Raw genomic sequence first — 23,983 nt, 5'->3', positions numbered from 1 at the left:
GTCAGAATTTGCTTTTAGTCATATATGATTCTTTAACCTGTTCAAGTTCCAGTTCCAGTACGTATTCAAGACTAAGGGAGAAAAGCTTTATTGCTATGTCTTTAACTTCATTACATATTTTCAGACATTAGCTGACTACTGTGACTGAAATACATGCATATCCTTTTCTTATCATTTAGTAGATCTATATTATTTTGTTTGTGCTAGAACATGAAAAAAGAGGAGAATGAGAGTATTTTGCTGCATTTGTTCTTATTTAACAGCAATGCATTCAAGGTAAAGATATGTTTAGACTGAGAAAAAAATAAGGATTTGATTAACTGAAATTATTTGGTTCATTTGTGTTGTATAGGATTCAGATCTATTTCATTCTAAGCTTGGAAGAACATAGCACTTTCAGTCTCATAAATGCCCATCTTTGTAAATCTCTGCACTACTCACTGTAGCTGCCAGAAACATATCCACTTGAATCCATGCCTCTTGAAGACAAAGCTGTTACACACACCAAGACACAAATTTTCTGTATTGAAAAGAATTCTCCGTGTTTAACAGCAGGTTTAAGAAACATTTCCTCTTTCAGCATTTGTTCAGTTTCTATTGCTGAAAAGGATCATTATCAAGAAGTGAATTTTTTGTTACAAAGGCTCGAGGGGATGAAGCCTCAGCATCAGTAGGAGAGCTGTTAATACAATGTGGTTTTGGATCTAAGGATTATTCAAACCTGTAAAAGAAACTAACAAATACATCTTATAATAAAAGATGGAGGAACACAAACATATCTTCAATATGCTCATTCTCAGAGAGAAGCTAATTAAAACTTCCTTGTAGATCATTCAGCACTGCAGACTGATAGTATATAATTCGGAATATAAATTTTAAAATCAGCACTAGAGTCTAATTCTAAATATTTAATCTTCTCAGAGCAAATGAAGACTTTAAGGATTTTATTTGTGTGCATCTAGGGGAAAACATATCACTAATTCTCCAAACAAACTGATGTGAGTGAAGCACCCAGGTTGAAACCTCTGCTGAGCCTACAAATATTTTCTTTCTGCGTAAGACTTCTAATGTTCTTACTACCCAACACTGGCTTTAAGAAAAACAAAATAATTTGAAATGTTTCTTTGTATTTATAAGGAGAGTTGTCTCAGAGTTTATTATGGCCTGGTGAAAAGCCTGGAATATGTTTTTTGTACCTAGGAGTTCATAAAACAGAAACATACAGCTCAACTAGGCATAGGAAGAAACAGAAAAAGCAATGCAAAATTTGGTTCTTGACTGGCAAAATGTCCCCTAGAGCACTTGTAACACCAGGCAAAGTGCTCCTACTACTACAGCCCTTTGCAAGATGCAATTGAGTTCCCTAGTACACAGCTCAGTAAGGAATCAGTTCACATCCTGCAGCAGCTGCCTAAGGCACATGACAGGTACAGCCATTATGTCTTCCTTCCTCCCTGTCCACCTGCACAAGGCTGAAGAACAATCTGGTCTGCAGAAACTCAGAAGTAACCTCGAAATACACCAAGTGCTTAAGCTGTGGAAACAGTTTCCTGTTTCCTTGTGCCTGTGCTCTGCACATTGAGCTGTTATTCTTTGGAGTGTCTCCACAGTGCTCTCCAGCGCTGCACTGTGTTCAGTTCCACATCACGCTTGTTGGACTGAAGGCTGGCTGGGGCTTGCAGTGCTGATGAATACTTTTGCCTTTCAGTGCTAGACTAGCAGAAAATCTTAAAAAACACTTTTCTTCACGGATTTGATTCTGCCTTATTGAGTTAATTATGCTTACATTTAAAACACTTAATAAAATCCATGGCATTTCTAAGTAACAGACAGCTGAATAAATTTATAACCAAAAGAATGTGCTTTCAAGTAAAATAATTCTGAAAAAAGACAAAGCCAAATTCATATCATTTTAAGTAAAAAAAATTGTGTCCCTGGCTGAAGGGTAATATTCTTTTAATATGTAACATGGAATATTTATTTTGGTAACAGTAATAGAGAAGTACTCATCTAATTGCAAACAGTTTTCAAAAATATATTTGGACCACAGATTTAAGACATATGAATTCCAGAGACTGAAGGGAAGAACGATCTACAAAGATAAAGTCCTATCACATGGATGACCTTCTCCCTATATATACCTCTTTGTTCTTAAAGATCTTTTGATATTTAAGATTTGCAGTTCCCAAGTGATTCCAAGAACTAATAAGAAATTCCTGGAGAGGAAATGATAAAGCAAGCAGCTGGAAGACTATCCAATTCATGATTTAATTTTTTTTTACATACAGCTCTCTTCATCATGACAGTCAGTCTTGAACTGCTTCTTCTGTATTTCATGTTAGACTTCCACATCCCATCCTGGCCAAATGTCAAATGAACAGATGTTCATTTTCAGATTTTCTCACTACAGTGTCTTTGAGTGTTGCTCAATTAACAAAATAAATACTTCCTGTTACCAAAACCTAACGTGTCTGAGTTTTTGCAGATTCCTAAAACCTTCACCAGGTGAGATATCCATTACTGATAACTAGCTCAGTGGAACCCTGTGCCTTTCTGAGTGCCTATCACCTAAAGTGTTCATCTTCCAGTTTAAATAGGTATCTCTGCAAGGTAAACAAAGCAAAACAAATCAGGTTTGATTCTTCATGGTTTACTTGACAAAAATCTTAGGTTACATTTCCACAGTTAATTTCATTTGGGGAAATACTATTGGGTTCTTCAGGCGGCGCACAAACTCTTCCATTACCAGGTCAGACATCTCACATGTCAGGATCGGTCAACAATCCCCTTCTCACAGACAGACCACTGTATGATTATAAATAAGGAATTTTAGTCTACTCACATTGTTTTCATACTTTTGTTGTAAATCTGTATGTTTCAAAAATGATAGTTTATACCTGTATGAAATGCGAAACATTTTAAGTACTGCACTGTTTTGAAAGATGCCAGTACTTTCCATATGATGTTTCATCAGACATCTGCCCCACTGCAATACTTTCTAAGGTTGTTATGATTCATCATTTTAGATCAAGATTCAGTTCTGTCTCCTGCAGTCCTAATATTATTATAATGTAGTTTACTTCTACTGACTTTATTCTGTGATTAAGATAAGTATTTACACAGTGCAGCGAATAGGCATATTGGCCACGAAAATGCAAGCTTCAGCAACACTATTTCCGACCTGACGGGGACCATCACTTGTGGTATCTTCAGTGCGTGAGTGTCTTGGAAAGTACTAGCCGAGACGGCCATTTCTGCAGTGTGCAAATTTACTCAGCGGAAATTGGATGAAAACAGTTGATCCATTTCACAGAAGGGATCAAATAAATTTCAAGACTAGTGGCTTTTGCCAAATAATTCATGCATACTGGATTTAAATCAATATGCAACATCTGAAAAGCACAGGACTGAATTACCACACAGGTTATTACTTGAAGAGATGCTAACTCTAACAGCTTTGGTTCTGGTTGGGAGCACACACATGCATGTTGCATTCTTCTTCCATATTGAGTGTCTATTCTGTTGCTATAATCTGATAGTAGACAGAGTGGAAGAACAGCAGACTCATATTTTCCTTTGAAATTATAAACATAAGCATACAAGTTCTGTATTGCTTGGCATGAAAGCTGTGATTTTGTCTTTCTTGCAGGCTGTCTTTGTTTTGGACACCGACAGATTTTTCTGGATGATGGTCATCAGAAAAAAATTTCTAAGAGTCTAGTAAGACAAGACCTGTATTTTTAAATGCCTATCACCATAGTATCCAGCCACCTACACTTACTAGATGTGCCTCTAACTGCCTACTTTTTAAAGGAGTCTGTGAAGTTGATAGGTTTAAAATTATACTTCCTCTTTTGTTTTGCTATATAGGATAGTATGCAAGCTAAGCACTTGCCTAATCCATAGGTACAACGCATGTGAAAAATATTGCAGAGCCAGTGCTCTCATCTTATATTCAGAGGTGACAACTCTGGAGTACACAACATTAACAAGTCCTATCTGATACTAGTATGCAAAAAGCAGAGCTAGACTGTGGAGAGGTCAACAAAATAAGCAAGCCCATGTTTCCCACAATGTATGTACCTGTGGCTATTTGGCACCGATAAGTGGCATTGCTTCCCAATTGGTTATTCTCTAGAAACAGTTCATCTGGGCAGGCATCTAGACACTAGAATTGCTGGTGTGTCCTGAAGGCCTAATGGGTGTTTTGGTCTGCAGCAAAGGGAAACTGAGTAGGTTTGTATGATCCATATGATCTTCATTTCTCCTTATAGTTGGCTTTGTGTACAAAGTTCTTGATGCACAATAACCAAGCGGCAGATCAAATGAAAGGCAAGACCACGTCAACAACACAACTGCCGCCATTTCCTTGAGTGAGGGATTAAAAACAGCAGCCCAGGTGGGAACTGTGCAATCTCCTTGTCATATGACATACTGCTGTTAAAGCTCCTTCTGCACTGCTGCTGGGAGACCTCACTTGAAGACAGACAGACAAATTACTACTTTGCTAATTTGTCCTAATGATGAGGAGCTTGGAAATGCAATGCAAATCATGGCCTTCAGCAACCTTATCAGTGAGCAAAGCAGCTCATTGCAGATGTTATAATGTATTCCAATCTAACTAACTGGGCTTATTTATTTCGAGATACAGGAAATGGAAAAAAGGGAAACAAACAATTCTGTCCTTTGCAATGGAACTCTATCCCTCATACGGCACTGCAATGTCAACCTTTTCAGAACAGTTTTTCCACAGAGCCCACTCGAGGCCCTCATTTTTCCCTATGCCGCTGCCATCATCGCCTGCTCACTGCCCACCCCAGCGCATACACAGGCCCCCTTTAATTCACATCAACGCTGCCATGGTAATCCTCCACCCCACCTACTCTGTGAATCCTGGCAGCTTGTCCACTTTCCATGGTGCCAACTCCACCAGCATCTGGACAGAGCTTCCCAGGCCTGCAGCTGTGTCCAGCCATAGCTGCTTCTCCCATCTCGATCCCTCTTCTCGGCCAGCAGTGCCTCCATGACACCTACTTGGCCACTTTTTGCCCCGACACCTTCCTGGCCTTTCCTAGAGGAGCTCCTCCACCCTCTTCACTGGGAAAGCCCTTCTAGGCGGCGGGGTACGATAACGTCTCCGTCCCAGGGCTGGCGGCGGTGGGCGGATGCCCAAGCGGGGCAGGGAGCCTAGCGACAAGCTCGCTCAGGCGGCGGCTGGCTGCGGCCTGCGCTCCCGCCCGAGGAGGGACTACGGGGGAGGAAAAGCAGGCCCGGCTAGTTCCTCCCGGCCAACTTTTTCCCGGGGTGCCCCGCCAGCCCTCCCGCCCACGGCACGTGTTGATGGAAGGGCGGAGGGGACCCGGGGCGCGGCCCCCGCCCGGCCGCTCTGAGGGGCAACGGCCGCCTCTGCGCCAACGGCCGCCGCGCGCTCCCCGCCGCGAGGGAAGAGGGGGGCGGGAGAGCGGCCGGCACCCACGAGAGGCCGCCGCGCGCCAAGGGGGACCGCGCGAGGACGCCCGCGGGCGGCCGCGGCTGCTGCGCGCGCGCGCGCGCGCGCGCTCCCGCCTCCCCTCAGCCCCCGCCGTGCGCGCGGCCTGAGCCGCCGGCTGCAGTGATTGGAATCCGGCTCCTTCCCGCCCCGCCCCGCCCGCGCGCCGCAGGGACGGGCCGCGCCGCGCCGGGAGCGCCTGCCGGGACGGAGCCTGCGCCGAGCCCGGGCCGCGCCGTCCCGCCCTCGCCCTCCCCCGCCCGACACGCACCCGCCTTCGCCCCCCGTCTCACCGGAGCCGTCGGGGCCCCGGGACCGGCCTGCGGAGCGCGGCGGGGAGCGGGCCCCCTCCCCCTTCGCCTTCCCTCCCGCCGCGGAGGATGAGGAGCCCCCACCGCCGGTGAGTGCGGGGCCGGGCCGCGTCGCGTCGCGGAGGCCCACGGCCGTGCTGTGCGTGCGGCTGAGGAGCGTCGGGGCGCCCCGGGCAGCGCCGCCGCACTCCTCCCTCGCCAGGCCGGGGGGGGGCGCGGGGCACTTCTTGTCTCTCCCTGCCGTCGGGCGTCCCTCCTCCGGCGGTGCCCGGCGGGGTCTGCGCCCCCTCCCGCCCCCGGGCTCGCTCTCCGCGGCCCGGCCTCGGGCAGCGCCGTCGAACGCGGGCGCCCACTGAGGCTTCCCCGTCTGGCGGCGGTTCCGCCCGCCCCGGCCGTTCTTTTCCGGGGGCCGGGGAGCGCCCACCGCCCGCCGGGGCTCCCCGCGCCGCCCTTGCCCCGCCGCGGCGCTGGGGGCGCTGCCCCGCCGCTCCCCGGCCCGGCCCGGGGCCGCTGGCGGGGGGTCGGGCCGCGGCCCACGGGAGGCTGGGTGGCCGCCGCGCCGGCGCAGGGGCTCCTCGGGGCCGGCGGTTTCCTGCGTGGGCACGGGGGCCGCCGGCACGGCGCTGGCGGGGCCGGGCCGCCTGGCAGCCCGCGTTGCGTTCTCTCGCCGTGCGCTCCCTCCCCCCTCGGTCTGCGCCCCTGGTGTTGTAATCCCGGGCTCGGTGCCCAGCAGCCCGAGCCGGAGCGAGCGGCAGCGCCTGTCGTGGGAAGGGTGCGAGCAATAAGGTGCTTCGTCTTCCTTTTGTGCGAGCTTTAAACAAAGCTGTGCGCCGGCTTTCCAAATCTGTTGCCGTTTAGCGACGTGAAAGAAAAACTCTGTCTGAAGAAACAATAAACTCAAGTCATCGCGGGTACCTTAGTAGTAAAAGACTGTACTGTTGAGTACCGCTTAAGTACGATGTTTTCATAACTGATTACAAAATCTGTTGAAGAGGGTTTAAAAGCATGAATGGCTCTTTACCACCCTTCAATCAACCATCCTCTGGGTTTTTTTTTTTTTCTTTTTGTAAAATTAAGAGTGAATTCAGCAGCAGGGAATGGTAGTAAGTGTGGTATTTCCATTCAACAGTCGCTTGTCACTTTGTGTCAAAAGTTGTATGATGATTCTCTTCCCAGTGTAAATTGATTGTGGTTCTAATTTACGGTTTTTGTTCTCTGTGGACCTGTAATTATTTCTGAGTTCTTTTATCAAGTTGGTGTCCTAGGGATTGTTCAGGCCTGTTATCTATAGAAATAGAGAAGCTCCTTTTGTAGATGAGGAAAACTCTGCTGGATTGAAAAAGTTGCCTGATTTTTAGTAGAACGTAGTCCTAGAATGAAAAAGTTACATGAGAGCAATTTATATTCAAATACTTTGTCAAGTCCGTAGCTAGAAATACCCCATGTTGTGGCATTTGTAGCAGTCTGGATAAAATGGCAATGTATTTGTCCTTTCTCCTTGTGCTTTTGTTACTTTTGTAACTTTCTCTTATGTTATTCGCCACATTTTGTTTGTTATGTGAGTGTGTGTATTTTATAGATATTCATCTAGAGACATACAACCTGTTAGGCTTTCAGTTCTAGTCTGAAATTTTGTGGAGGATCTTCTTGCACAGCTGCAAGATTCAGCTGCCAGTCCTTAGTATGTCCCGCTGGTTGCTCTGTTCCAGGGACAATGAATATATGTGGCTGGATCTGAATCTTTTTTAAATTGTGAAGTAATTCAGGTTTGAAAGGGACCTCTGGATGTTGTCCGGTCCAGCCCCTGTTCAAATTAGAGAAGAAAGCTGTTGGTAAATTGCAAGCTTGAAATAGCAAGTTACTTGGAATTCACTGATCAAATATGTGGTTCCTAAAACAGTATGTAGCTAGTATGTAGAGTTTCTCAAAGTCAATGTATGGGACCCAAATCCTAATGTTTTTGACACTGTTCTGCAAGATCCTTGTTACGAGAATTAACAATACTGAATGTGCTAGAGTGTGTAAATGATACGTGAGCTTTTTCTGGATACCAACATTAGAGTGATCTAAAGTGTAAGGGATGTAACCAAAGTAATTAACTTTATAGTATTTGGTGTATTTATTGAACTACTTCAAGTCAGGGCTAACAAAATTTTGATCATGTTTGGGATTGAATATGGTGCTTGTTCAGATGTGCACTAAATGACGCCTGCTAGCTTTGTCCAGAATGCACATGTGCTTGCCATAGATGAGCATAACTGTTGTATTGGAGTATTGCGTTGCAAAGAGAAAAGGGTTTCGAAGAAGCAATAGATAGCTTTGTCTACTTCCCAGAGTTCGGAAAGGCAAGAGATTGATGGATAAATTGATTTTTTTAACAACTTATTATATTTTTTTTTTCTTGGTTTTAAAATTAGGAATGATGATAACGTTTTGTTTGTTCTCCAAGAAGCAGTATACAGGTTCTGTGGCTATGTAATACTAAAAAAAAAAAAAAAGTAGGGAAGGACTTGCTAAATATTCACTATATTATATTTTTATGATGAGAAATCAGTGCAGGCTATATTCGTATTTTTAAAAGAAATAAGTATTTTGAAAGTAGTGATACTAAATAACTCTGAATTAATGGAATCTGTCTTAAACTGTGTGTCAGTCAGCATAACAAAGAACAGTACAGCTTTCCAAGGCATAGTGGGGCACAAACGTGTAGATACGATGATCTGAGTACATCCCCTTCACAGAAGGGATCAAAGAACAGATACTACTTCTTGCACTATTTTTGGTATAGCCAGGCTTTCCAAGAGAAACAAACCCACCTTTTCCAAAGCCCTTAAAAGCAAACAAACAAACAAAAAAATAAAAAAAAACCCCAAAACCCCCTTTTTGGTTCATCAAAGCTACCAGCCACAACAATGAGCACAATATTTCTTTCCAAGAGCAGGTAAAGGTCTGACACACAGAGCTTCAGTAACTACTTTTGTAAGTCGCTGAAGAGCGTAGATGGATGAATGAGACCAGACAGTACATGGCAGGGAACATGTTACAAATGTGTATGTTTCTCCCTTGCTTATGTCAAACGTCAGTTCAAGATCTGTCCTTTCTTTCTGGACATCTGGGAAAGCATCTGATATTTCTTGGTTCCTCAGTAAAAAAAGGGCATATCTTCAGTGCTTGGGACTTTCTTCACTTACCTTATGATCATATGTAAATAAATGACAGAAGCAACTCATTAATTTAAAGATATATCACATCAGAGTTGTTGTATGTGGGCACAGATGGAGTACTTAGAGCATTGTTTCACTTGTTAATATTCCCAAAATGCAGGACTTGGGGGCAGGCACGGAGTGCATGTGCTTGGTGCCTGACAGCAAACTTTTCACTGCTGCTGATTTAGTGGTTCCACTTTCTCCCTTCTTGGACAAGATCTGTGGAACCCCCTGTGGTCACCCCACCACACTCACGCTGACTGTCCCCTGTCAGTCAGCATCTGATGTCTTCTGTGCCTTCCACAATGGTTGGTGCTTTAAAGGGAAAGCAAAGAATTTCTGTCTGATCTTCATGCAATCCCTTAGAAGTTGCTGTGAAGTCTGTGGAATGTTTGATATTCTCAGACATAGTTTCATTTATTCTGAAAAATGTTTAAAACTGAAAGCAAATGTAAAATTTAACCTGCTATATTGTGTACTTTAAAAATAGCATGGAGTCTGGAATAGGTGATCCCTGAAATTGGACAAAAAGTTGAAATAGTCACCTCATTTGTCTTCATTATACAGAAAACATCATTTTAGCATTCTGAATGCTCTTATTGAGAAGATACTTGGAATAGCGATTTTGTGAGGGATTCAGTCCAGAAGCATCTGCTTAGTACTTTGCACTCTGGATATATAATCCTCAAGAGGTTTAGTGTGATACAAACAAATAGCTGGCTCACTGCTGACCAGGCAATCAACTGGGGGACAAGCTGCCAACTTGCCAGAATGGTCTTCGTTGTGAATTGGCTTCCCAGCACCTCGGCTGGTGTGTTTACAGAGTGTATTAGGTGTATTTTATGTCCCCTTTCCCTCAAAAGCCAAACAAAGCAATTATTCTACTACTCTGCAATATATTTTTAAATTAATTGTAGTAGGTTTATGACACTGAAGCATTTTAGGTTGTGTATATTTGATATATTGAAAAGACAGGATTTCATTCATGTTGTGGTAGCGATACGATGCATGGGTTTCTGGTTGTGACCCTGTTGTTTCAGCTCTACACAAATGGTATGAAAAATACGGTCATTCTGTTTCGGATTTATAATCCAGATAGATAGGTTTATTTCTTGACATTTTTATAATGTGTGTTTCAGTTAGGTTTACTGTTTTATGATGGTCTGGTTAACAAAATTCAAAATAAGTATTAAAATAGGAAAATAAACTCTAGTTAATGATTGTGGTAATAGTCATAGATTGTATATGCATGATGAAAGGAGAAGCAACAGCAAAGCCTTATTTAAGGTCCAGTGTGTTACCACCTCAGAATTTCTGCAGTGACCTCTATTGTTACAGTGAAAGAGATTGGCTTGTCGGAGCTCTTCCTGCGAGTCCTCAGCCCAGTCTGTTACCTGTACCTACCTGTACCGAATTCACTGGTGGCTGTGTTCATTGGGGGAGGGGGGAATGTTCCGAGTAGCACGAAAGGTATGAACTTTGTTTTCAAAAGTTCTGATAAGACAAAATCTGTGTAGTAGTAGTAGTAGTTCATACTGTAGTGCATACCTGCAGCATATGGCTGAGTGCTCTGATGCTCGGTTTTTTTCTCCAAAATAGAATTTTCCAAAATACAGAGGAAAATATAGTAGATTTAAATGTAATTTTAGTATGTGACGAGTTGGCTGTGTGTTAAAAGAGGAAAAAAACAGTATTACTAACTCTGGTCTGTAGTATTGTCGCTTAATTTGCATCATATGTTATAAGAGCAGCAATGCTTTTTACAAAAAAATTTGAAATCACTTAAATTTTCTCAGTGTCTCCTCAGCTAATTGCTTTACATGATGGCTTCAGTCAACTTTATTAGCATAGAGGGTGGAAGCAACTAGCAATTCTTTGTGTCTGTATTCCCTCAGTTCACCATCTTGAAGAGAAAACTGTCAATCTTGCTGTGTTCTGGCTGATAAAAATGCAAGCAGATGTAGCAGGGATAAGTCAGAGAAATATCAAAGAAAGTTTCAGAAGACACATACAAGGAGGGTACAGATCTGATTCATGGAAGCAATTTCCTTTTCACTGCTGCAGCTATTGAAACAGCCGAAATTTGCTTTTCCTTTAAGTCTCTTGTCTTTATAGTGATAATTATTAACAACTTTTTCTTGATTTGAAAAAAACCTAAATACGTTCATAAGCCTTCACGCTTCCTCTGTGAGAGCCTGATCCCAAACTTGACTGGAAATCAGTGGGCAGAGCCCAAATGACTTCTGGAGGATCGAAGTCGTCAGACATTTCACTTCAGCGGAGAATTAATATCCTGCTCATGAAAGATTTGTTGTGCGAATGAGTTCATTATGTGCTCAGAGTCAGAATTTCAGTTATATAGAAGTGGAGAATAAGCTCAAGTATGATTTTCTAAATTAATCATTCTTTTTCCTATTCTTTGTTCAGTTGGAAATTGACAGTGTGGTGTTGAGAGGCATAGGCACTGTCCCATGTTGTGCAGCGGTATAGAGGGTTTGAAAAGGAAGCACGAACAGATAAGTTGTGAGGAATCATTCAGCAGGAAGAATGGATACTGGAAATAAATACTGTATCATTCCCCCTGTGCTTGGGAATGAAAGAACTTGGAGAGTAGTATGAGAGCAAGAGTGGCTTATCAGAAGACAGTGAACCTCAGTGACTGGAAATGTGAATGAGGAAACCAGAAAGCTGTGTAAAACATGGTCCTCCTTGCTGCATATCCCTTGTGGAAGAGAAATGAATCTTTTACAGACAGCTTTGGAGAAGTTTTCAGAACACCCTCCTGTACCCTTTCCAGCGTTGGCTGAGGGGCAAGCCTTGCAGTTGTCAGACACTGGTCTGGATGATTGAGTGTTAATTACAAGATGGGACTGGGAGAGGGCACAGGAAGGCACTGCCAGCTGAGGAGGTGCAGCTGTTGTTCTTAGACTCAACACCCAAAACATGGACTGTCTTCTGTTCAGATTATTGAAGGGATTTTAGCAATAAGAAAAAATTCAGTAGTGGTACTGAGTGTTAAGTGGAAATGTCTCTGATAGAGGATATGGGATGTTTTATTAGGAATTTTATTTGTATTGCTTTAAAGTGTTTTTTAAAACTGGTTTTGAATGTCTACTTTCTCAGAGACAAAGCAAACAATAAATGTCACAGAATGAAAAAGTGCTTTTTTTTTGTTTTATGTATTGATGTATTTTTCTAATTTTATCTGGTATATTTACTAGTTCACAACCATTTAATTTTTTTTTTTTTGTGAAAATATCCTTTAGAAAATTTTCTGTAGGAATATTCTGAAGTGTATGCCATTCACTAGGATTGAAGATTGTGCTCTTCCTGACCCAGGCAAATTATTATTGTGAGCTTAAAATGAAAATAAAAATTCAGTAGGTTTTGCAGCCAGTCTGTCACATTTGCTGAGCTGAACCAGTGATCCTACTAGTGTTCATTCTTCTTTAAAACTCATGGTGTGGACCAGTTTAAGACAGACAGTATTGTATGACCTAGTATACTTCTGTTAGATGAACAGAAATTTTCTTGAAGAATCCTAACTCCATTTAAATTATTACTTTTTAAAACTACTTTTGCATTATTTGATACTTTACTGAATTGATTTAAGTTGACGACCACTGATAATGGTTTGCACTGATCTTTGTATGTTTTTATAAAGCTCTTTTGGTACTTGGTGAGTTGGGTTTTTTTAAGCTTACAACTACAATTAATTTAATATGACTCTAAAAAGAAAGAATCAAAACCTGGAACATTGTCCTACTCAGAAGTTAATGCAGAGGGGTCTGGTGAAGTGTAGCAACATTTCCATATAGCTGATATTCTTCAGTTTCCTGCTCTTAAAATTTCATGGAAGGAATGCAGTTAGAGACTCGCCAATTTGGGTTAAACTAGGAACCGTGAAATAAAACTCGACCCAGACAGGACAGTTTTTATTCAAACCCAAGCCTCTATTGAACTGTCTGTTTTTGTTCCGCCCCTGGCCCTGCTTCACTCCCCCGCCTCTCTTCAAATTCACAAGTTTTTAAATGTAGAGATGTTTCTAATTTAGAAAATTATTTTGGCATAATGAACTAAAACAGAAAGGAGGGGACTAAACTGAGGGAGGTCAAAAAACAGATGGAAATAGAAAATCTGAAAACATCTAGTAAAAAAAAAATCAGCCTTGAAATAATGGAATCTAAATGCTGAAATTATACATCTGCTTGGCAGCTGTGCATTCCTTAGCCAGAGGTTCTGCTGCAGAAATGGCATTAGTCAACTTTTTCTCAAAGTTTCAAATGCTGTTGTATAATATTTAGATCTCTCTGTAATACTTTTGGTAATAGTCTTAGGAACCTGGGGTGGGGGTGAGAACAGAGGTAGAGGGAAGAGCTGGTGAGCTTATGCAAGAATTGCCTTCTTTGTCCTTAAGCATCTGCAGTGTGTATGGTTGTTCACTGCAATGAAATTTTGTTATTTTCTTTCTTGGTAGTTCTTTATGAGTATCTCTTAATTTCTGCTGATTTAATTTCAGAAGTGAGGCTGGTTGCAGGAAAAATAACCAAATAAAAATATATTAAATGAGGGTGCACTAGTGAGAAAAGAATGTTACAAATGAAGAAACCTGCCTCAAGCGTTTTGCTCCCAACAATGTTCAGCAGTATTGCTCCAGAGGAAAGTGCAAGACTGTCTGCAGCACACAACTGTGGAGTCACACTGCTCTGGAAGCTTCTTCCTACAGCCCAATAACCAGGAGCTAGTGGAGACTGTAATGCACATTGAATATGTTTAACTATATATCCACATATCGCAGTTTAACCTGGCAGGCAGCTAAAACAACAACACAGCCATTCGCTCACCGCTCCTGGCTCCACCCTCCCCCCACAGTGGAATGGGGGAGAGAATCCAAAAGAAAAATACAAGACTCATGGGTTGAGATAAAGACAGTTTAATAGGACAGACAAGGAAGAGAATAGTAGAATATACAAAATGAGTGATGCACAGCACAATTGCTCACCACCCGGAGCCGGTGCTCAGCTAGTTCCTGAGCCTTGCTGCCTCCTGGCCAACTCCCCCAGTTACATACGGAGCATGATGTCATATGGTGTGGAATATCCCTTTGGCCAGTCTGGGTCAGCTGTCCTGGCTGTGTCCCCTCCCAGCTTCTTGGGCACCCCTCTGGCCTTCTCGCTGGCAGGGCAGTATGAGAAGCTGAAAAGTCTTTGACTGCTTGGCAACAACTGAAATATTGTTGTGTTATCAACATTATTCTCATCCTAAATCCAAAACACAGCACTAAACAGCTGCTAGGAAGAAAATTAACTCTATCCCAGCTGAAACCAGGACACCACAGAGTGTTTTTATACAGTATCTTAAAAAGTTAAAGCATTTTAGTTAGAAAAGGTCTCTCTAAGCTATTAATCAAGTTATAAAAATGTGTAATTTTTTGTTTTCCTTCATGTTCTTTTTTTCTTTGTACTTTTTTGACAATTTTTGGTATTTATCAGAGTTACCTGTTGGCACTGAGATTTACGTATGTTAGAGCAGGTCTTTGAGCAGGGGTTGGTTTGAGTGCTGATGTAAATGGTGATTTAGTGTAATAGCCTATGATGATTTTTGCTGTATAAAAAGATAACAACCAAGGTAACTCTTGCTTCAAAGAATTTTAGCCAAAATTTTAAAGTTTGAGGTTATGTAAGATAAATGTCATGGTTTTCAGAGATGTTGAGTATTGTTTTTAAAGCGTATCTGGTTTTGGAAGAAGTAATTGTTTACAGGAAGATATTTTGTACTATGTGTACTTGGAACAACTGAAGGTAAAATAATTTTCCTTCAGTTTACTTTCAGTGAGAAGAGAAGCCGTGGGTGTGCTGCAAATACAGATGGTAGGGTCTCCTGAGGATTTAAAAGAGCAGAAAAGGGGCTTGGGGCAGGGTAGTGGGTGGGCTTAGGTAACAGGGGGTGTGGGCAGAAGAGCAGTGGTGTGGTGAGAAAGGGTTGCTAGGTTTGAGCCCTGCAGGTGGGACTCATCCTTTACCAGAGCCCTCCTCTAAAAGAGTCCCTTACCTGGGGGTGGGAGCGACAGAATCGTATATCTCCTTTCTCTGTATGTAACTGCATAGCACACCTTTCCATATCTATCCATACATTTCCTTTCTGGAAGTAGTTACTGTTTCATTGTCACTTTTGATTTTTTCCTCCAGCACCTGTGACTTCATCCTAGTGTGAACTGAGGTTTCAGGCTATTAAAGTGTAGCCAATATGAAGTTTCCCTCTGCACAGACTAAGTTTAATACTTTATTTGGAGTTGACTCTGCCATAGGTTGTGGAAAAGACTGGGCACAAACAGGAGAAATCAGAGGTCTGCATGCAGTCGCATGGCTGCAGTCTTGTTGAGATCAGAGAGGTGGTGAGACAGCTGACATGGCTAGAGTGCTGCGAGAACTGGTTATGGGCTCTCCAGGGAGGACAGGTGGGGATGGTGAGGGGTGCAGGGTGTTGCAGGGGGGTTTTTTGTGAGAGCACCATGGGACTTTGTGGAGCTCTGCCTTGTGCGTGGATGGGGAGTCAGTTGAGAGCTTATGTGTCAGGTTTAGCAGCGGGTCAGCAGGGATTGATGGGGATCTAATCGACTTCTGCAATGAAATGGCGAGCTCAGTGAATGAGTGGAGGGCAGTGGATATTGTTTATCTGGACTTCCGTGAGACTTTTAACGATGTCTTTTATAATATCCTCATCAACAAACTGATGGAAGTACAAACTAGACAAATGGACAGTGAGATAGATTGAAAGCTGGATGAGCTACTAGGTTCAGAATTGTGATCAGCAGCATGAAGTCCAGCTGGAGACCTGTCACTAGCAGTGTGCCCCAGGGACTGATGTTGCGTTCCAGTACAGTGCAAGATCTTCTTAAATGACCTGGATGATGGGGCAGAGTGCACCCTCAGCCAGTTCGTAGGTGATACAGAACTGGGAGGAGTGTTTGATAGCCAGGTGGTTGTGCAGCTGCTTAGAGGGACCTGGATGGACTGGAGAAGTGAGCAGAGAGGAACCTCCTGAAGCTCAACAAAGGGAAATGCAAAGCCCTGCACCTGGGAAGGAATAACCCCATGTGCTGGTACAGATTTGGGACTGACTGCCTGGAAAGTAGCTTTGCAGACAAGGACCTGGGGATCGTACTAGATAACAAGTTGAACACGAGCCGGCAGACGTGCCCATGTGGCAAAGAAGGCCAGGAGTCTCCTGGGCTGTGGTAGGGAGAGTGTTGCGGGCAGGCTGAGGGAGGTGATGGTACCCTTCAGCTCAGCACTGGTGAGATGCATCTGGAAGGCCCTGGCCAGTTCTGGGCTCCCAGGAAGAAATCAGCAGGTACCCCCGTGGCAGAGAAGTGCTAACAGCCAGGCTGGAAGTGACAGGGCCTGTGCTCTTCTGTGTGTTTGGAAATAGTGTGGGAAGGGGAGTGGATGGTGAGGTGGTGAAACTTGTAGCTGATGCAGGTGTTGTAAACTGGCTGTAGCAGTACTCAATGCCTTGATGATAAAATATCAGATGAGGTACAGTAAGTGCAATGTAATTTAATTCAGACAGAGGAAAAACGGTAATAGGCTCTAAATTAGGTATTAACACTTGGGGAGATCTTGGATAGTTTTCCAAACAGCTCTTTGCTATGAAGCTCCAACTTTAGGTTGCATCTATCTGCTTATGGTGTTTAAAACTTTTTTTTTCTCTCTCTTTCTTCCCTTTGGCTGTGTGTTTCCACCGTCACTTTTGTATTTGTGTAATTGTGGCCAGGTGGGAGGTTGGGTTTGTTTGCTAATCTGGCTGAAAACTAACCCTATAAAAACCACTGCATTTTCAGTAGTTCCAGCTCACTATGAGACCATGTGAGGAGTAAAGGGAGAAGAGGGGCAGCACTCCCCTTCTTACAATCAGCACAGTCTTAAATAAGTTGAAGCCAATTTTGAAGCAGTATTCTGTAGAGTGATAATGTAAGGCATGGGGTTTTTTTAATGTGATTATGCAGCTGTACATGTTTATTATATATGGACATGCATGTTATGTAGTTCTGGTAACGTAATTTCAACAATCTCATTAAAACTAGAAGGCATTTTTTGTTTGGTTTGGTTTGTTTTTTTCCTTCCTCCAGCAGTACAAATGGGATGAAGTACTAAATAGACTTGGGTTCTTGAGGCAGGGAAACAGTGGAGAGGGAAATGGTGGTAGTAATCTATCAAACCTTGAATGAAATTAAGAAACTCATAGGGAATAGTTTTTCACCACTTTTTTTTTTTTTTTCTCCATGGTATAAGGGAATGGCAGGTTACTAGCACAGTAAAACGTGGTGTTTCTTGCCCTCCTCACAGTGAATACTGTGGTTGAAGAGTTGCTGCCAAAATAGGTGGCTGGGGATGAAAGCATTGTGCAGTTCGCAGTTGTGCAGATTTGTGGAAGGATGTGTCCATTGATGGCAATAGCACAGTCACTTGTGTCCAGTTGTGGGTCAGGAATTAGACAGGCTTCTGGGCAGAGCAAGGGAGGAGGACTCTTCTTCCTTCTTCCCCAACTGGTCTGATAGCAGGCAGGCAGTGTCACAGAGTGCTCGGCTAGACATCTGCTACAGTGCAGTAGGCTAATTCATATGCCTTTTATCACACCCACACGCACCCAGGCATGTCAGCTCCTCTGCTGTTACATTCAGTAGTGTCTGCAACGCCTACAACTTTTTTTTATATTGCACTGGCATCTAGCTGCCTTCATTGACACATTAGTTGGGTTTGGTTTAATAATATTGCCATCAAAGATGAAGTAACATGTTTTTAGTGTCTGCCTTATCTCGAACATTTTCTGTTCAGGCACCTTATTTTGCTTATTGTGGAAAGACTAATAATATAGTTTGCTAAGGACTGGAGCAGTGCAGCCAGATAAACTTCCATTGATGTCTGCAATGAAAATCTGCTATGTGCATAAGTAACTAGCAGATGAAGAGGGCAGTTCCGTGCTACAGACAAGCAAGCCTAGCAGCTGGGTACACTCGAAGGGCCAGTTCTACTCCCTGTTAACACCACCCGTGTGCATCCTTGCCTTTTCCTTTGCAGCAGCGCTGGCACTTCGGGCAGACCAAGTGCCAGTGTTGGCGTACAGAACAAGAGTGCCCCTTCCGGACGCGGCTTAGCTGTAGTGCAGTGTACATGTGGGTAAGGCTGCTGTTTGGGAGTGTTACCTGTTTTGGAATGCTTTTTTTTTTTTTTTCTATTAGCTTGAATAATAGTGGTCCTATGTAACTTCTTAGTGTCTGTTGAGTATATTCCCCCCTCCCCAAAGCAAAAATAGGTTGAGCAGAAGCTTTAATTTCCCATCTCCACACTCCTCTTTGCTCTCCTCCCTCTGCAGTTGCGTTCTTTATTTTGTAGCTTTAAGTGTTTATGTCTCATGTAGCATATAAAGTTTTGGATTTTGGCAAATTCCTAATACCTAAAACTTCAAGCAGTATCAGCAGACTTGAAGATTAGATGTTTGGTAAGATTATGGAGTGGATGTTACATTGGTTCAGTTTCAAAGGTCTTGAGCTGTGTTAATGTCCCCAGAGGTGAAGGGTGTTATGATCAGAAGCGTTTAGTAAACTTGTTATGCCTGATAAGAGGAAGTCAATATGCACATGCAGTCCAGCCAGTGAGACATGTTGTTTGGCACAAGAGGACATGGGAGGGAAAGGGAGAGAGAACTGTGGTTAGAGGAGTATCAGCGGGGAAATGGATATATTGCAAAGAACAGGGAGAGTGAAATGATACAGGATATAGGCAGAGAGCTGGCGCAATTGTGTTGGGAAAAGATATGTACCAAAACAGAACGTAAATCTGTAGGAAACCAGGCCTTCCTAGATCTGTTGCTTGTAGTGCAATTTGTTTGATCTGTTATGACTTTTTTTGTTTCCTTCCCTGAACGAAGAGGAAAATTTGAGATGAAAGAATCACTTGAGGTAAAAGAACCAGAAATACTATAGGTGTGTGTTTGGCATCACTGCCAGGGCAGAAGGGATCAATTCAGCTAAGTTTTTTTTCTTCTGTTTTCCTTATGTAACCTAGGCTTAAGTGTAACAGAGAGAAAGCACAATAAAATCTTTATATAGCAGGGACAGATATAACAACATGTATGCTATTCCGAAATCCAAGGAGTTTTACAGAGTTGATCAAAAGGAGCCTAGAGTGACGTAGTATCTAGCAAGTGAAATGTGGATGCTTTTTTCTATGTATTACACAAAGCTGGCCCAGCTATGAATGAGGAAATATATTTGAGAATTAAATATAGTATTTTAAAATGTATTTTTCAAGGAACTGCTGCAGTAGAAGCAGAAGACTAGCATTTTGACAATGGACATAATGGAATTAAATGCCATCTTAACAGTGCAGTTGGTATGAGAGAATAATCTAAAAATACAATGTTGAAATGTCTGACAAGGTCATAGGAGTACTGATGCAGCCACATGTTTATATATTAGTATGTATGCAGTCCACACTTGTCCACCTACTGAACCCATTATACTGTAATAGAAAACAGATTCTGTATAAAATCTTGTTGCAAATTGACTTGTTTTTGAAAATGCTGGATTTGCTGAATGCTACTCTTTTGCACTGAATTTTCTTTTCAGCAGGAAGCAGTATCATCCAGAACTTGTGCTTTTGGAAGGTATATTAGGAAATATTTTATTCTCATGCAAATTTGCTAATACTGTTGAGTTTTTAATTTAGAATGCAAGTTTCTAAAAGTGTATTTTTAAAAATAACTTTATTTAAAACAGTATTTTTGATACATCTTTCAGAAGATTGTTTCTGCTCTTGAAAGCAGTAACACGTTGGCATGCCTTCATTTGGCTAGACTCAAGAGCTTAGTGGGACTGCTTCTGCGCGGTTATGTTAGAGCTTGGTGTCTAATGTGGTACTTGCTAAAACAGTTAGTAATTCCTGTTGAAGCCTTCAGGATTACTTTGTATTTTTAGGACTGTCTTAATTTTCTTTATGTATAGTGCTTGCGTGAAATATCTCAATAATAGGTCTTGAGACCAAAACACAACCTGTGGGAGTGAGGGGGAAGTTTATGTGAAAAAAAGACGCACCAAAGTACAACTACAGGGAGGATGCTAAAGGGTGGAACTGTTATATAGGCCTTCTGAAAGAGAATCAACACTAACAACTTCTTGCAAGTCATTTAATAGCTGTCAGGCAATCATGTTACGGTGTTTTGAGCTTCAGTTTTAATGTGTAAATATTCTTGCTCTTCTACTTCTAACCAACAATTTGAATAAATTTTATTCCAACAGAGTAACTGTTATTAAATATATTTTAAAAGAAAAATAACTGATGATTTGTTAGAATATTTGGAGCATTTTCTGTTACCTTGAGGTTAACAGAGAAATGCTGAGTAAAACAGAAAATACTGCCAGTTAGAAATTTATGATCCTACTTTGAATTTTGGTTATTCAATACAAATTATAAATCAGAAATAAATGATCCAGAAATAAATTCTGTAGATGAATAATATATAAGAGAGGTTCACTCGGGGAAAGATTAGAGAGATTTAGTTGTGCATAAACTGAAAGATGAAACGTATCGTATATGATGCATACAAGCAAAATGACTGTATTTTGCCTGCTGTAAAATAACAAGAGGTCTTGCCAATATAAGTCAATATTTGCAGCAAATAAAAATATTTGTTTAAAGTGCTCATATTCTGTAAGTAACAAAGGCTTCTCAGTAGGATTTTTTTGTTCTGACACATAACAATGAAACCAACCCTGCATTTACTTTGCCTAGAATGTAAGCCTGCTGGTGGTACTTTCAGTCCTTGATGTGCAAGTAACCAAGGTTAAGAAATGTTCATGGTGGGTTTTTTTTTGTAAATAGATTAGTATATTGAGAAGGGTGACTATTTCAATCATCTTGTCTACTCTAGGTTTTTTTCAGATTTATGGAAGACCCTATCATAGTGATATTTGACCTTCCTTACTAGATTCTCAGGTTTTAGCATGAAAACACTGCTTTAGTTCAACATCTCTTAACATTTAGAATTTGCTCCTATTTTGTAGTTGGGAACGAGTACAAGAAACTGAGTGAACGATCCTATCTACATCTAAAGATCCCTCAGCTCTGAATTTCTGGTTTTTGACTTCTTAAATATATTTAAAAATCTAGGCCCAAAACTTGATGACAGTTAAGAGTTTCTGGCAGCCTCTGTTGATGGTGAGGTGTGTTTTACACGGACAGAGCAATTCTCCAGATACAGTGTACACTGGCCAAAGGTCTCTTCCTGGAAGAGGTGCAGAAGAATTGCCACCCTTACCAGTGATTTGCAGTGTCATATTTAGTTAAGCCAACAAAAACATAAACCACCTCCTATGGAAATCACACAAGAGAAAGTCAGTGTGAGCTCCTCCTTGCCGCACAAGCCATGAAGACTTGCCCCCTCCTGAGATACCTTGAGGGCTTTTTTCCTGTTCCTGATAGAATAAGATTTGTTAGTGTGTTTAATGAGTAAAATTACTACTGCTGGAAAAACGTTTTTCAAGTTACTCTTTGTCTCCTTACACTGTGCTATCACTGGAATGATAATTTTTTTTTCAAGTCTTTGTCTCTTATCTAGCAGGATAATGGTATCTTAGTAATTTCAGTATGTTCAGAATGGTAAAAATCTTGGCTATTTTGTTTACAGCAAAATACTTACTCTGAATTGCCACAGCCTTTTTTCATGCTACAGAAATATTTTCTTTTACAGAAAATAAGTGGAGGCAGTCTCCGTATCTGTACGATCAGCACATATGTCCTCTTGAGGGGTAACTATTGTGTTTATTGTTACTTCTGTGCATATATGGAATTGGCCTTTTGTAGTGTCGTCGTATCCTAAATGAACTATATGCATATAGTTTGAAAAATTAAGCGAATTCATAACAAAGTTGTCCCTTTCATTTGGGTTTATGAAGTGGCATTCCGGATGAAATTCTGTCTTACTGGATGTACGTGAAAGTTTTGGTTCTGAGAGGCAAGGCTTTTTAGATGAAAAAGAGCTATTCCCTATTCTTATTAATTCCTTACTTCTGAGTAAGATCTGTTCGTTTCTAAGGTTAGTGAAAGTCAGGTGAATTTTGAGTCAGGGTAGAGGTGAACTGAACAAACGAGACCTTCATGGCTTAACTAAGCAGCAATTGTTCCCAGAGCCGGTTGCTTGCGGCTGGCAGCCCGCCGGGAAACAACCGGGCACCGCGGCTGTAACTGACAGCGCCGAGTGCGCCGCGCCGCAGCTCCTCCGCCTTACCTCAGGGAAGAACTATTTAACAAAAAATAAATAGTTTTCTTTCCTATTTCAGGAGAGGACACGAGCGGCTCTACTCCCTGCTAGGCAGAGCCGAGATGCCATTTTAAGAGGTTAAATGGCTTTCTAAATGCTGCGGGGCGGGAGGAGGGGCGGGCGCAGATCGGGTTACCGGCTCCGCATTCCAGCGCCGCCGCTGCGCGCCGGGGCCGGGCCCGTCCCTGTCCCCGCTCGGCAGCCCGAGACCCGGGGAGGTTCTCTTTAAAGGGGCCTGGGAAAGGGAGCCCAGCGCTCCTCCTCAAGCCGTTTCGGGCCCGATCTTACCGTCGCGGGCACTCTAGATGGGAGAAAGACACTATCGTCTAGTGTCTTTCATTTTTCGAGGATTTCGGGGTTTTGGGTTGGCTCCGAGTGCGGATGAGAACTTACTAGGATAGAACTTGGCTTTGAAGTATTTTTAGATAGCAGAAATCCTTGTGGCTCTATTTAATTTTGCTTAGCTGTAACAGTGTTTATAAGGACTTTCTGGAAACAGATTATTGCGCTTAAAATATTTCTTTGAGAGCTAGAAAGTTAATTATCTGGTGCATTAATTGCCCCCTTATTTTTCAAGTCGGTACCTATATTTACAGTATTATGTAAATTCTAAGTAAATATTTACCTTTTTCATGGAGATGTAGGTTTGTGTATTTTGCTTGTTTTCCCATCTCTTCCCATGGATACAAAATAGCAATTTGAAGTAATGTGTTTTAAAGATCGTATAATTTCCCTTTTAATGTTTGCACTGCAGCAGTACTCAGTTGTTTCTTGGCAGAACAATGGTTGTGTACTTAGTGCAGACTTTTTAAAGCTTTCACCATTAAAAAAAAAAAAACCAGGAGAATATCATTAAGGCTTTTTTTATAATAGAATTGTATTTGTATTTAAAGTTTCAAGTTGACTTTGGAACAGAATGCTCTGTGGAATATTTATTGTAGTTGTTAACAGTGCAAAGATACAGCAACGTCAGCTGATATCTGCTCTCCCTGTAGGGTCGTTAACACATCTTATGTACTTCTCTGAGGCTGCATAAATATTTTCAGGTAAAAGAAACTAAGGAGGAAATCTGAATTTGAAACTCTGACCATGTTGTAGTTTTTGGTGTGTTCCCCCCCCCTTTAATTCAGGTTCTAAATCATTCTGCCAATCAGGTGACCGTAACTGTTGACTTTTTTTCTTCTCTCTATCTTCTGTGTGATATCACAAAAATGAGATAAATAACGACTCTAGATTTCTTTTAAGAGCTAAGTACAGCTTCGTTCATGGGAATGCTCAACAAGGGCATAAGACACCACATTTATTGGACCCTAAATCATAAATACTGTATATCAAGTGCAGTGAAATGTGCAAGGAAAATCAACTGCAAAAATATCTTCTCTAGCAACTGGTTGGAGTTGTATTATTTGTAAATTAATACGAAGCTGTTAGATTATGGGATTTTTTCTTCATGGCATGTAACCTCTTTGTAGCAAAAGAAGTAAAATGATCCTGGTTGTGGTTAGCAATGCAGCTCTCTTGTCAAAGGAATTCCTTTTATTCTCCTCCCTCCTCCCACAAATAAGAGCAATCACCCACTGAAATGGAGAATCCTGTGTCAGAATTCTGCAGTTGTTTTAGTTAGAACGAAGCACTTGCAGAGAGTATCTTGTTCTGAT

At 42.0% G+C, this 23,983-nt stretch overlaps 1 protein-coding gene across 2 annotated transcripts in view; it reads left to right on the top strand.

The window, feature by feature from the left end:
- The first annotated feature begins 5,513 nt into the window (after positions 1-5,513).
- BMPR1A (bone morphogenetic protein receptor type 1A) overlaps positions 5,514-23,983 on the top strand; it is an 86,494-nt gene continuing 68,024 nt past the window's right edge. For both annotated transcript variants that reach the window (XM_075758767.1, XM_075758766.1), the window contains exon 1: positions 5,514-5,888. The gene's annotated coding sequence lies outside the window, so the exon portion shown is untranslated. The remainder of the gene's footprint in view (positions 5,889-23,983) is intronic.

Source organism: Balearica regulorum, chromosome 7 (genome assembly GCF_011004875.1).
Source record: "Balearica regulorum gibbericeps isolate bBalReg1 chromosome 7, bBalReg1.pri, whole genome shotgun sequence".
Classification (NCBI taxonomy): Eukaryota; Metazoa; Chordata; class Aves; order Gruiformes; family Gruidae; genus Balearica; species Balearica regulorum.
This window is presented reverse-complemented; position numbering and strand designations above follow the sequence as displayed.